The sequence below is a fragment of the Pseudorasbora parva genome, chromosome 12 (genome assembly GCF_024679245.1).
Source record: "Pseudorasbora parva isolate DD20220531a chromosome 12, ASM2467924v1, whole genome shotgun sequence".
NCBI lineage: Eukaryota > Metazoa > Chordata > Actinopteri > Cypriniformes > Gobionidae > Pseudorasbora > Pseudorasbora parva.
Genome location: NC_090183.1, coordinates 31131548 through 31146917, shown reverse-complemented (window position 1 = coordinate 31146917; position 15370 = coordinate 31131548). Strand labels below are relative to the sequence as shown.

Genomic DNA, 15370 nt, shown 5'->3' with positions numbered 1-15370 from the left:
AGTGCCTATAGGAAAGTTTGCAAGTGCATATCTAGAAGTGAAGTGGACGCATCCTATATATCTCTGGATGGTGAAAACAATCCCATCATTCACCTCTCCTTCATAGCTTTTGTTGTTGTTTTGAAAATGCGACTGGAGGCGAAAACGTACAAATTTTGCCTTTAATTATGAGAAGGTACATGGCCATCTTGTGCCAATGAAACTGACTTGAATGCACCTGACGTCATCAACACGACTTCCCAATTCGTAAATCAAATTTTCCCGGAGGACTTGAACGCAGCATGAAATTACAGCATCATCAGGCTACAGCTCTCAGCTTTTTGTGTTTTTTTGCTGCTTGGTAGAGAGTTTTAGGCAGAGACAGAAGAATCTAGGCCTTTGAATGCTAGCGCATGTAATGGCCATTAATTGCGATCAGGACTGGGCATGTACAGTAGCCTCACGACACCAGCAAAGTGCAACAGCGGTTGTACAGTAAGCCTACTGTTTTAAATTTGTTTTGTTTTTTTGATGCGGCGTCGGCGCAATAACTGACCGACAGGATTAAAATCTTCTTTCTTAGGCCAAACATAAACTTCAGACTCGTCTTAACTCTTAATGGTAAATAAGTTCAACATTAGCAGGTAGGGAATTCCAGGTAAGATACAAACACAGATTTAATTAAACTTCCACTTAAAGGTGCACTATGCAGCTTTCCGTCCACTGGAGGGCGCCTATTCAAAACAAATGCGTAGTTTGATGACGCAACGTGTGAGCGCAGCATCTTGGGAGATGTGGTCTTCTCATCACAGCCGGTGGAAAATAGGACTCGGGCAGAAATCATGTTCATGCATGCGGTTATTAAAGTTACTGTAGTCTAAAGCAGAGCAGGACCGAGTGTTATGGACCTGAGCACAGCTGCTGGAGCGATTGTTAAACAAATACCCGTCTCGCGAATACCGGGACTTTTATTATGACGGGATGGGACACATTCGCCCGGCGCCTGCACAGATCCGCTCTTCCGGTTATGATTTTGAGGTAATGTAGCTCTATTTATCATATTAGATACATTTAAGTGTGTTTAAAACGATGTTATGACTTTACTCCGTGCGTTCACTTGTTCACACTGCTAAGAGTCAAGCGTTCCTGCGAAATAAAAGCCGAAACCGAGGGTAATGCAGATATGACGCAATTGACAGGCGACTCCCTCAAATGCAATGCTGAAACGTCCCTGTCCTTAGTTAAAATAGCAATTTTCTCACAATTTACAAATAGTTGGAAACTTCTGTGATATTGTAGGTACTCAACTGAACAAAATATATAACACCGGCCTAGTGGTTTTTGGATATTTTACTGCAAAAATACTACATAGTTCACCTTTAACAACTTAGAATGTCCATCAGATAATAACAAACATTATTTTGCAGACCTGAAAATGATACGTTTACCGCCTTCATGTAAACAACAAAAAAGGTGGCTTCATGTGTATGCGTATTACTTGCTCAGTTATGGAGTCTCTCTATGCAGTGACATCACCAACTACTGGCCAGTGGCCAGATATGCATAATACAGCATTTTTTGTCATATTTGCACATCTGTGTGAATAGTGATCGCTTTGACAATGTTGTCATCTGTTTTTAGTACATCGTTGTAGTATGATACCCTGCAGGTCCAAAATGAGATGGTTATGATAGCTGCAGGTGTGGGTGATCAGAGTGGGTTCAAACTGTTACCACACTAGGGCTCTTGGCCTCTTGAGAGCGCGTTTTCACGACAGGAAGTAAGTGCGCAAGACACGTGTCCCAAAAAATCCCAATGCGAAGTGCCCTAAGCTCACACTATCCGAAGCAGTATTTAAGGCTAAGGGTATCCCATGCATTGTGTTTGGAAACTTGTGTGCAGCGAAATCGCAAGATGTTGAGGAACATTTTCCAATGTCAGTTAAATTAATTGGATATTACATACTGTATAATTTGGAAGTAAAACATAAAATGTTGCACATTTTATTGGTGCAAAGAGTAGGCTGTGTGTGTTTTTATATTTTTATCACTTAATTAGAAACACCATAATTATGGTTTTATTCTAAAATGCAAAGTATTTAAAATCAAAATAAAGCTCGGTAAACACGAATAATGAAATGTTCTACACACACTTAGTAGTGACGTGTGTCGTTTCAAACCATAGACCGTAAAAAAAATGGACAACGCAACTTCATCCGTTTCTGCTGACTGCATGAGTTGAAGCTTCCAGCTGCAGACAGTAAAAGAAAATGGACACAGCGACCCCATAGTCTTAAACGGCGAAAAGTGAAGTCAATTAGAAGCGCTCACTTCCTGATGGCTGAGCAGTATGTACTGCACTGGCTAGTGTTGTCACGATACCAAAATTATGACTTCGATACGATACCAGACTAATATACCTCGATACCGATACTAAATCGATACTACGGTAAAAACAACAACAACAAAAAACAGACAATATGAATAATATGACAACAGAACTTATTATTCATTGTTTTATTTCTTTTAACTTAACTAAAAATTCACTTGGCCAGCATGTTCCTGCCCTAGTTTTTGACCATTCCCTCTTCTTGTTACTATAATATGCCAGTGTGAACATCCTTACAGAGATCACATTATCATTCAAACATGTTATCATTCAGTAACCTTTCACTTCAGGTTGGGTTGACCAAAATCTTATTTCATGATATGAGTTATTTAATATTTTTTAAATGTAATTTTATAATTATAATATAAATTTTTAATTGTATCTTTGTTTTAAAAAAAAGCAAATAAATGCAAATTACAAACAATATGACAAAAACAGTGCTTTATTTTTCAGCTATAGGTCTATTTAAAGGGGTCATATAATGGAATTTTTGTACAAGTTAATATGATTATTTAGTGTCTAAATGAAAACTTTGCAATATACATTAATAAAAAAAATTCTTATTAGTATTGTAAGAAAACACTCATTTTACCTGGTCAAAAACAACTCTGTTTTAAGCAAGCCATTCTCCTGCATACGGCTTTAAATGCTAATGAGCTTTGCTCACCCCGCCCCCACCATAATTATGGTTTTATTCTAAAATGCAAAGTATTAAAAATCAAAATAAAGCTCGGTAAACACGAATAATGAAATGTTCTACACACACTTTAGTAGTGACGTGTGTCGTTTCAAACCATAGACCGTAAAAAAAATGGACAACGCAACTTCATCCGTTTCTGCTGACTGCATGAGTTGAAGCTTCCAGAACAAGCTTTCGCCCCTCTGTTCTGTAGGGCTCTCTCTCTCTCTCACACACACACACACACACACACACACACACACACACACACACACACACACACACACACACACACACACACACACACACACACACACACACACACACACACACACACACACAGAGTGTCGCCGTTGACAACAGTAGAGCCGAAAGAGTCGCCACGCGAGTCTCTGAGGAGATCTGTGCAACTTTAGCAATATGAACCGGTGTCTGACAACAGGACAAGACGACAGCTCCAACGAAATTCGACAATTAAGGCTAAACTTATTTAAAAAAACGAACACTTGAAATTAAATCATCATGATTATAACTGACTACAATGACAAACTAACTTTGGGGGAAAAAATTTTTTAAAGTGTAATTTGATTGTTTAGTTTGCCTCGCATCAATTAGAAAACACGGATGGGTGGCTATACTGGGACCATCCACCTGGGGGCAATCGAGGCGCGGAGGCTTCAGTGTCCAGGCTTGTTTCAAACTAGCGCACACAGAGCCATTGAAAAATGGTTATCTTTTTCTATGGCTCTGAGCACACAACATTAACGTCATGTTCTCAGCCACTCCTGTTCGCTGATTGGACGGTACGGAAATCTGATAATTCCCACTTCTGAAGTCGTGATTACAAGCTCATTGCATTCAAATTTTGAAATGAGAGGGTGTTCATGTGCATTTTTTTACAAGGAGACTAGAAAAAATTCTAGTAAAACTTATCGTATTTACGATAATTCCAAGAGCACATGAAGGCAGCATAAATCGCAATCCCTACGGAAGCCCTGAACGGCCATGGATAATAATTTTTTTTCTGTCTTATGTTGTGATCACGAGTTAATTATCTTGTGATCTCAAGATAACAAAAGTTGTTTTCTCGTGATAACGACATAATTTTCTCGTGATCTCGAGATAACAAAAGTTGTTTTCTCGTGATCACGAGTTTCATTCTGAAATACTGCATAGCACCCAGAGTCTACGGTTGCTGTAGCAACGAACACAACTTTCACAGGCATCTGATCAATGGATAATAAACCGTGCGCTGGATCTTTCAGCAAAATCTTTGCTTCACTTAATAAACATTTTATTTGTGTAATTAACATGTTTAAATGATCAAAAGAGAAGGATCCTTCAGAAGGATGGCAGATTATTCTGTTCTATTCTAAAAATCATTTAGTTTCGATTCAGCCCATTTTATTTTCCTCATTCATAATTTCATTACATAATTTGTTTGTTATTAGTATCCTTCCTTCTAGCCTTTATTCCATTAAAAAGCGGTGCAGTAGCCTACTCCATATTTCTAAAAACAAACAAACGTTTAATCCAGTTAATACAGTCTCGTACAAAATACAATCGTTTTAATTGCACATTATCACTGATTTAAATTAGGCTGCAATGCATCTTTACATGGGCTATACATCACATCTAGGCGATACATTGAGTGACACAATGTGGCAAACTAACGGTTATTTAGGCTGCTGATTAAAATGGCATTTTAATGCACAAAAAGGTGCAAATAGAATAGTGAAATCAAAATGAGTTTAACAGTAAGTTTAGTAACGCACCAAACGCTATTATAGCAAACTAATCACATTAGACCATTCAGTTATATTAATTGCCTAATGCACACAGTACTGCACAAAGTATAGTGATCACGAAAGGTCTTCAACGCGTTCAATCTGGACCAGTACAACACAAGGTGGATAGGCTACCGCACCCCATCAGTTAATTGGTTCTATACTGCCACCTCGTGGCGCAGTTGTGTAACTTAGAAAATACGAACTCGTGATCACGACAAAACAACTTTTGTTTTCTCGAGATCACGAGAAATTTAACTCGTGATCACGAGAAAACAACTTTTGTTATCTTGAGATCACAAGATAATTAACTTGTGATCACGACATAACAAGACAGAAAAAAAATATTATCCATGGCCGTTCAGGGCTTCCGTACAATCCCAGACGGAGTACTAAAGGAAAAGGAAAATTGAGCGGCGGTACCTTGAAAACTTGGGCCAAATGCAGAAAATACATAATGTAAGTAGTCCAGGGTGTGCATGACAACTGTACTCAATGGCAGAAGTCATATTTCGCAGCATGAATCCCACCATTGACCCGAATCAAGTAGCAGATAGCGGTGTAACAAGATCTATTATTCTAGAAAATGCTTCGAATTATTTTCTACACATCTTTGGTTACACAGTGAGCAGTTGAAAGTCATTATTTATATGAGCATTCTGGTGTTTTTCTGCGTCTATCTTCTTAAAACAGCTGTGCAGATATGATAATTTTCATGAAATGGTTTTGTTTTTCTTTCATGTTGACTGAATAAATAGTTGTGGTTAAGTCTCAAAACTCTCCCTCAGTAGGGGTTAATAATGACAGATGGGAGAGTTGGGTCTGTATGAGGGTCTGGCCACTGGGGTCTCCATCACTGTCACTCTGATTGATTGGGACATCAGCCAAGATAAAAGATCCTGTCTTCCCTGCACGAGAGCCCAGCTCCCCGGGGAAAGGTGAGAGAGGAACCCCTCCAAAACATACACACCTGCAGGTACATATGCTCAAACACACCTGCAGGTGGTCTCCCTGCTCGCGTTCACTTCTCGGCCCCAGAAACACAGATGCTCCTGTTCTTGTATCCCTTGAGATTTGCTGTGGCCTCTAACACTCAACTGATGCATCCTTTATTTCCTATCTCTTTTATTTTCTCTTTCTGGTCACACCATCTTCTACATTACAGGGCTGATAGAACATTAAAATTTGATAGCAGGGAATCAACAGTGTTTGTGTGTTTGGGCCAAGACTCTGCAGTCTTGATATTATTAATAATTAATCAAGGTTCTGTGTTTTTGAAAATCCCATCTGGCTGCCTATCTATAATGAAGGTCTAAGTTCAGATTTCAGCACTGAAAAAGAAAGGGTTCTTGTTATTTCTCAATATATACTATATGTGAAAACATCATTAGTGTAACCTGTAAGCATATAAACACCAAGACTGAAGCCAAGACTACAGGCTGCACTGAGCTGCATTACGGCTCATATGAATATTTTGAGTGCTCATCAAAGTGTAAGATGGGGGCAAGAGACACCCCAGTGCCCTTTAGTGACAAACCATGTCATCAACAAAGAATAATACTCCCCATTGCACTGTATTGATGGTTACAGAGTTAAGCCATGGGAGGGCAGTATTTGATTAAGTCATGTGCCATACAAAGACAGACTTGGGATTTCTCATTCAAGAATGGTTAGATTTGATTCAGTCTCCAGCCCTGTTGCTTTTTTATTTAATTACATTGGATTTACTTATCTTCATTATGTTCTATCTATCTATCTATCGATCTATCGATCGATCGATCTATCTATCTATCTATCTATCTATCTATCTATCTATCTATCTGTCTGTCTGTCTGTCTGTCTGTCTGTCTGTCTGTCTGTCTGTCTGTCTGTCTGTCTGTCTGTCTGTCTGTCTGTCTGAAATTTTTTTAGAGACCACACTTATCATTAAAAAATCCATGTTAAGGGGTCTCTTAATTTTTAAAACATCTATCTATCTCTATCTATCTATCTATCTATCTATCTATCTATCTATCTATCTATCTATCTATCTATCTATCTATCTATCTATCTATCTATCTATCTATCTATCTATCTATCTATCTATCTATCTATCTATCTATCTATCTATCTATCTATCTCTTCACACTTAGTCTTCACACTCAAAAAAAAACCTGTAATTGAGTAATTATGAATATTAAAAAGAATTTAAATGTAACACTAAGCATTACACAGTGTATCAGAAAGTGTTTGTGTGGCTGTATTACTGGCCCCCTGTGGCTGCACATGGAACTGCATATGTAAGAACAAAGCCCCTTCACTCTGAGTGTCCATTATTCGCTTCTTTACCCCTTTTTCTCATTGCTTAATTTCTGTTATCCTCTAAAGCTCAGAGAGATTTCAAGAACGTTCATGTAGAGCTTGTTCAAATGAGTTAAAAGCGCTGTACCGGTTTGTAATTGGAGCAGTGCTGCCCATGCAGGTCATTACGTAATATAATGTAAAGATGTCAGGGAGAAGGAGTTTACTGGATAAATCCCAACACGTTCTTACAGTTGAATGGAGTCCAAAGAATAGGCTTTTGCAGAAGAACTTAATAGGGTTAGGCAGCTGCTTTCTCAACTGCTGGCCACTTCAGCAAAAGAGCAAAAAAATGCAGTGAGTCAGAGAGTATGTCAGAAGGGACAGATTAATTGATTTGTTCAAGGGAGGCAAATATTTTCAAGGCAGAGAATTCAATTTTGCCCCATGTGAAAAATGAAAGGGGCAATCAATATTTTCCCACAAACAGAGAAAAAAGTTTTATGTGGTTTTTCACATAGTTACACAACATATGAGCTCTCTCTCTGTGTGTGTGTGTGTTTTCATGTTTTTCTACCTATTCAATCTGAATGCACACAGACTCATAGGGACTTGTCACCGTGGGCACCTACATTGAGGTCCCCATGAGGAAACAAGCTTATAAGTCATACAAATTTTTTTTTTGGAAATGTAAATATGCAGAAAGTTTTCTGTGTTTAGGCATTGGGTTAGTGTAAAGGGATAGAGTACACAGTTTGTACAGTATAAAAATCATTACGTATATGTGTGTATATGTATATAAAAAATAATTTTGTATTGGTCGAAAATATTTCATAAAAGGACATTTTACCTTATTACTTTTTCAATGTTTCTAGTTTAAAGTTAATTATAAAGTTTCTCTCGATTCACACAGATTACACAGAATATTTGATTTGCTTCTCAAGCTCATGAGAGCTGTACAGTTCTTATTATTTGGCTACAACACTTTAGAGTACTGTTCTGTCATTAAAGAATAACTACAAAGATTCAAATGAGTAACACAATATTAAAATGAACTAAATTTACTTTTATAAAAACTGATTAACGAATAGTAATAGCGCTCGGTTGAATCAGATGGTTCACTATTAGCTAATCAGTGCCTACTATTTTTTTTCATACCTCCCAGTGGACTACTAAGAACTACTCTATACAGGCTCATAATTAATATTAATAATGCATAACGTATAATTTATTCTGAAATGAAGATTATGGTAACCTACTAGTAACAACTTAAACGTGTTATTAAATTCTTCTTAAGTGAAAAGCTAATAATGACTGAAGTTGTTGTAAGCTTTTGAGCTTTTTTGTACGGTTTTGGATGCTAATAGCTACTTATGGATTTGGTTACACTTGAGTCATTACTAGTGGGCTGCCATGATCTTCACTTTAGAATACAGATCTAAATGAGCAGTAGGGCTGTACTAGAATAATCGAATATTCGTTCGGTGAGGTGGCATTCGATTTTCAGTTTTGAGATTCGAATATTCGTTTTTTTTTTTTTTCAACACGTGACTTCCGTCGCGGACTCATTCTCACTCATGCTTGAAATAATAATAATACATTTTAAAAAACACCGCAACATGCTTTCAATAAAAGCATCGTGCATTTTAAAGATTTAAATTGACAAAAAGTCAGAATAAGACAAAATAAATCCCTTATATAGAATAAAACTAATTGTAATAGATATTACATTATGTGTCATTTTAAAAACAATTCATTTATTCTTATTCAACTGTTTATAAGCATGCAGTTCATTGAAATCACTGTGTGTTACTAATTTAATTTCTGTTTTGGGATTCATTTGTTTTAAAGAAAGGTTCGTTATTAATACCTTATTAAAGTTCTTGCTCTCAACAGACTTTGTGTTTGGTATCACTTGTGCACTGTCCGTTTTCGGAGCATAAACCTGCCCGTGTAATGCGTACCGGAAACTGTTCTATTTAAAATATTATTAAATGTTTATTAATATATAAAGAATGTGTGCCACCTGATCATATTGCACCAAATGCAACACTGCACTCCACTGGGTCTGCCGCAACACATTTACGATGTCGAAGAGTGAAACGTGAAGTCGTGAAAGATGATACAAATGCAAACCGACACTATTATTATATATTTAGCCCCACCCACCGAAGCTTCGAATATTCGATATTGATTGCCACCTAAGCTTCGAAGCTCAAAAAATGGCATTCGAAACAGCCCTAATGAGCAGTAGTTCCTTTAGAAGAATGTAGTATCACTTGTGTCATTATCCAAAACCTCACAAAAACCTCAAAATCTTACACTGACTTCAATCGTTATTAGACAGTTATCATGCTTTTCACTTTAAAATACCTGTTTCATGACTAAACAATATTCTAAAGTGTTACGTAATTTCAGAAGAGGTACCAAGCTTGGATCAAGGCATCTAATCGAAACTTAAAGGGTTAGTTCACCCAAAAATGAAATTGATGTCATTAATGACTCACCCTAATGTTGTTCCACACCCGTAAGACCTCCGTTCATCTTCAGACAGTTTAAGATATTTTATATTTAGTAAATATAAAATATCTTAAACTTTTTTCCGGAACAACATTAGGGTGAATCATTAATGACATCAATTTCATTTTTGGGTGAACTAACCCTTTAACATTTTTTGTTAACTGGCTTTTCTTATCTGTTTCTTGTGTTATCACTCTCAATGCACCCATCTCACTCCTGCATCTCTCTTTCTTATTTGTCATTTCAGTCTTTACCTGTCCTTTACTCCCCTAGCCCTTTATCATTCATTTGTCATAATCTTTTTTTATCCCCCAGTCTCATTCCATTACCTCATCACTTTAATGTTGTGAAGGATCTTGTAGGACACCAGTGACACATTTTGCTGTAATATGGAAATCTACCCTTGTTTTGCTCTTCTTTAATGTATTGACTCTGAATGGATTATCACCTCATCCACTTAGCCCTAACCAGCAGATGGCAGGGGAAAGGTTTCTACAGTTAGGGTTCTCTACTCTGCCGTATACTTGTAAGTGGAAAAGCTGTGGTGCTAATCAGCTGCAACAGGCTTTATTATGGCATACAGTATGGCATAACCTTTGCCACGTCACAATTTAAGCACTTGGAGAGGCAATTAAAAGCATCTATCTCATATATTCGTTATTGTACCCTGTATCACCAAAAGCCATAGCTAAAATAATAAATGAATATGGAAGGGCCCGGAGAGTTGTTGTTGTTGTAGTTGTACATTTGTGAAAGTTTCTGTGGAGTTATGCAGATTTTCAGTGTGGGCATCACAGTCACTTGTTATTCCAATGTTCTGTACTGCCCTTCGTGAATTAACCTTCCTTCCCCATGTCCACTTACCATTTGTAGGTGGGGCAGAGATGTGTGTCTGACCATCAAAGTGAATAAAGTTAGCACAGTTAAATGGTTTAGGATTATGACTGTACAGACCAAACGTTTAACCCTTCTGTGTCACTGTTGCCAGTCTGAAAATGTGCATGTGCCCAGTGTCTCATTTCATTCAGACTATTTTGATTGATGGAATAGATTAGGGATGTCACAATCAGGTTTTTTTGCCGTCCGAGTCATTTGATTTTGAGTATCCGCCGATACAGAGTCCCGATCCGATACTCCTATAATACATAAAAAAAGAATAAAGTAGAGCGAAAAAAAGAACCAGGATGTTTCTTATTTTTTATTTTATTCACCTTATTTTAACATTCAACAACTCTAACAAACAGAGCACTTCTGTGAGGTAGCTTGAACAATCAAGTAATAAATAACAAAAATTCTTCACTTTTGTAATTTTAGTGCAACAGTAATTATAAAAAAGTCCGGGACCGGAGTTGCGCAGAGCAGGAAGTACAATGGCGATATCAAAAGCACACCCATACTCTCACAGATGCAGAACAATTAATTATGTTGGTGTGAAATAAACAGTTATGAAAATTAAATTAAATTAAATAATCTGCTACCAAAAATCCCGAAAAAAGTCTGTTAGTGCCTTAGTGACAACTTCACTCAGAGAAGACGTTGATCTCAGCTGTCAATCATGACGTCACACCCCCTGTTTTTATAGCATCAAATAACTAACTAAAACTAAACTTATTGCATATTTAACTGTTTAAATTAAAGATTAATCCTTACAAAAGCTATTCAATCAAGAGCAGTGAGTGATTCCTTATCTTTTGTTTGACAGTAATCAGACAGCAGTAAAGGCTACTGCCCCTTTAAGACCTATTGAAAGGCTCCGGGTCGTCTTTCTCGACTGTATAAAGTCCTCTTAAGGCATATTCAGACTATGTCTGCTTGGATACTCATCAAGATGGACATGTTGACATACTTCTTGTGTGAGTTGGTCCGTTTAAGCGCAAGACTTGAAAGAGAACTCAATATTTGTGCGCTGTGAGACGAGTGCGTGCTTTCGGATGATGCACAGAGACAGATCAGCGCGCGCGTTCTCATTCGCGTCTTCTGGCGAATAATTTTACCCGGGTGATGACTGTGAAAATGACTTCTCATATTCGAACCAGAGCCTTAAGAGAAAGAGAGTTGCGACAACGGAAGTTCAAAATGCTTAATAGTCACGTGATTCATGAAGTCCTCGAATAGTTCCAGGAAGTGCTTTGGCGGGCAATTCAAATTGTCACAGTGACAGAACTGCGATTTTTGGTAATTAATAGTCAATAAATGCATTGATTTTAAATTATTTTATTACACATCGACATGTTATACTTAACTAATATGTAACTTTCCATATCTTGCAAAAAAAAAAGTAGAATAATTTTCTCTAATTCCTAAACGATGGATGAAAGGGAATTAAGATGTGCTGATAATTAAAAATCTTCCAGATTAAACGTCTTACCTTTTAAAAGTGCATCACGAACGGTCTGTTCTGCTGTCACTCTATGGCGCGGCTGCTACTTCCAGGAACTATTGAGAGTCTCCACGAGCCGCCATTGCTGTAAAAAAAAAACGTTCCATTGGAGTCTATGGAGTTGTCGCAACTCTCTCTCTAAGTGGCTCTGATTCGAACATACGGCAGCACTCGCATGAATTGAACAATGTTTACACAGATAGACCGCTTTGCCCACGTTTTTCTTTTATTAGCGCTGTTGTAATGTATCACTGAGGAGCCAGCACATGTATCCATCTACAGAAACATAGGCCTACATAAAGCATTATTTTCAAGTTACAAACCATATGATTGATGCGTCATCAGATGTGAGATGAACCGCGGTGCAAGTGCGCACCTTTTACACGGCACTACTGCTCACCTCACCCCAGAATCTATATCCGAGTCCTGATCGGGATGTAACATCCGATTCCGATCGAGTCTGAAATCACGTGATTGGGCCCGATTTCTGATCACGTGATCGGATCGGGACATCCCTAGAATAGATATAGTACCCCTTACACAGTAGTCTATTTTGTTAAAAGCCAATTAATAACTAAAACCAACAACACAAATTGGGTTAACCCATTTATCCGGTGGGTTGTAATAAAAAAAAAAAAATGCATTGCTGTTCTGAAATTATAAAATTATGAACAGAAGAGGGAAAACAATGCAGAATACAAATAATAATAGTGTAAAATGTAGGGAGAGTGGGGTAAAGTGAGACCCTTCTAAGCAAGCTAAATGATCAGGAAAATTATTCAATATCAGGAAAATTTACATATTTCCCATTAATTCAGGATGTTTCCTACAAATGGAAATTATCAAAATGCATTCAGGATGAAGGTCAGTGAAAATATGATTGTTTAAAAAAAAAAAAAAAGTGGTCTTGTGTCTCACTTTACCCCAGCTTAGGGACCAGAGAAATCAATGGGGTAAAGTGAACCACTTACTTTTTCTACTCTGAAACTACCATAACAACACATGTTGTAACAGTTTGAATCCTGACAGCTAGCTTGACAACCACGCATACCAGAACTAATGTTGGACTCGTAACAGAATCATGGGGATTGGTTAATTAGTCACAATAAAATAAAAAAATAACTTGAAAGTAACTCTGAACAAAATCAAATATAACATAATATATTTCCAAATATTTATTCATTTAAATAACAGATAGAACTAGTTAGATTAGAACACTGGGGGTCAGAACACAGGACTAGACCGACCTGGATTAGAACATCAGCCTATTGACATACTCTACATCTAGACCCAGAGTGCTAATTACCCCACCATACTGCTACTTCACTACTTCTATGACCATCATGGTCCACTACCATATCAATCCCCACCGTAATCGCCAAGTACTTGGCTCTTTTTATGTTTCCACAGGTTTCACTGATGTTATGTTTGTTTTCAAATTTAGTTTAGTTTTAATTACAGTATACAAATACCACAGCTATTTTCACACCCTATACTAAATTTACCCTAAACAGTCAATAGCCTACTCGATCTGGATTAAAGCAGCAAACATTCAGTGTAAAAGTAAAAATTAAATTAAAAAAATGACATAACATTATTTAATATCTGAATCACAGCATATATCGTGTTTTGACATCGACAACCACAACCAAAAAGTGCATTTTACCTCAAACTTGCACTAGTTAACTTTCTAAAGAGAAGGCTCAATCGCTTCTCAGGTCGACATTAACACACTGACAAAATTATATCCAGAATTTAAAATATTTTTATGACACTTTTTTAATGTGTGATTGTTGTGATAATGTGACTTTGGACCCCCCCCCCCCAAAACTGATATTTCTATCCCTTTGTAATTCGAACTAGGAGTCTAGACCCACTCTACATTCCAGCCCTGAATGTCACGGGGAAAGATGAGGAGTTGCTCTCTCCAGATGAGCAGTTCCTCCCTCCAGATGAGCAGTTCCTCCAGGCCTTTTAGGTTGAGGCAGCTTCTTCCCCACATCACTTATAGAAACCTGTGCTCCAGGTTGTCTTCGTGGTGTATTGCCTTGGCATGATGGCTTTTCTACAATGTTTATGCCATTAAAAATAAAACATATGTAATGTACCGTAATTTTACATTAAAATACGTTTAAGACTAAACTTAACTTGTTCCTTAATGTCTCACTGTACCCCACCACCACATTTTTTTTTTTTAAACAATCTCTCTTAGGAATTTAGGCTAATCTTCAGCTGGCATCATCACATGGATTTATATGTTGGTAGTTCATCAACATGTATGATATAAGTTTTTCTACCTGAATCTATTTGCTTTGGCACAACAGTTAAGTTGACAGCAAGAACATTTACATGCAAAAAATATATATTTTTGTAAAAAAAAAAAAAAAAAAAAAACATGCTGACCACAAACCCATGAGGTCCTCTACTTCATGGCCAAGGGAAAATTGGAGAGGCTTGAAAACATAATGGTCATATGACCACAAATGTATTCTGTTGACAGGGGGTGTCTCACATTATCCGAAGTCTCGTATTACCCCACTCTCCCCTAAATGTAAAAGCACCCATTTATGCAAACTTATCATTTTTTTAGGCTACTGTTCTGTTTTTGTGTTTTTCATTTAGAATAATACTGAATAATAATAATAATAATAATAATAATAGCTGGTTACATTTATATAGCGCTTTTTCTGGGTCATCAAAGCGCTTTACATGGAAGGGGGGATCTCCTCAACCACCTCCAATGTGCAGCATCCACCCGGATGATGTGATGACAGCTGTATTGTGCTAGAGAACACACACCAACTGATTGGTGGAGAGGAAACAGAGTGATTAAGCCAATCAGCAGAGGGGGATGATTAGGAGGCCATGATGGACAGGGGCCGATTGGGCAAATTTGGCCATGATGCCGGGGTTACACCCCTACTCTGTTTCTCAAGGACATGCTGGGATTTTTTTAATGATCACAGAGAGTCAGGACCTCGGTTTAACGTCTCATCCTGAACACACCTTTAAAGCAATTCGCTCCCAAATCACTTAATTCTAAAGTGAAAGAATAATGTGCATAGAATTTGATGTACATTTATAGAATAAAGCAGCACAGGAATATATAACGGTGCGCGTTATGAATGCAGCCTCTATTATTCAGAGAAATATGGATAAAAATGCGCACAGGAAACAAAAACCTTGCAAAAATTATATACGACCCTCCAAATCCTGGCCAAAACACAGAGATCGGCGAAATAGTAGGTCATTTGCGGAGGGATTTTTACTTTGCAAATGACATAAATGGCCAATTTGCACAGGATTAAGATCACAGACAACTGCAACAATTATTACAAATGACTAGGTCATCAGGTA

At 37.4% G+C, this 15370-nt stretch overlaps 1 long non-coding RNA gene across 4 annotated transcripts in view; it reads left to right on the top strand.

Moving 5' to 3' along the window:
* The window catches only part of LOC137093604 (uncharacterized), a 38644-nt gene that overhangs the window by 3514 nt on the left and 19760 nt on the right, over positions 1 to 15370 (top strand). The window contains exons 3-4 of one of the 4 annotated variants that reach the window (XR_010908526.1): positions 5625 to 5771; positions 13877 to 13931. The exons of 1 other annotated variant lie outside the window; for it this stretch is intronic. This is a non-coding gene — a long non-coding RNA (uncharacterized lncRNA). Of the gene's footprint in view, positions 1 to 5621; positions 5772 to 13876; positions 13960 to 15370 lie in introns of those variants that run through there. 2 more of the 4 variants (XR_010908525.1, XR_010908527.1) reach the window with 2 other exon arrangements.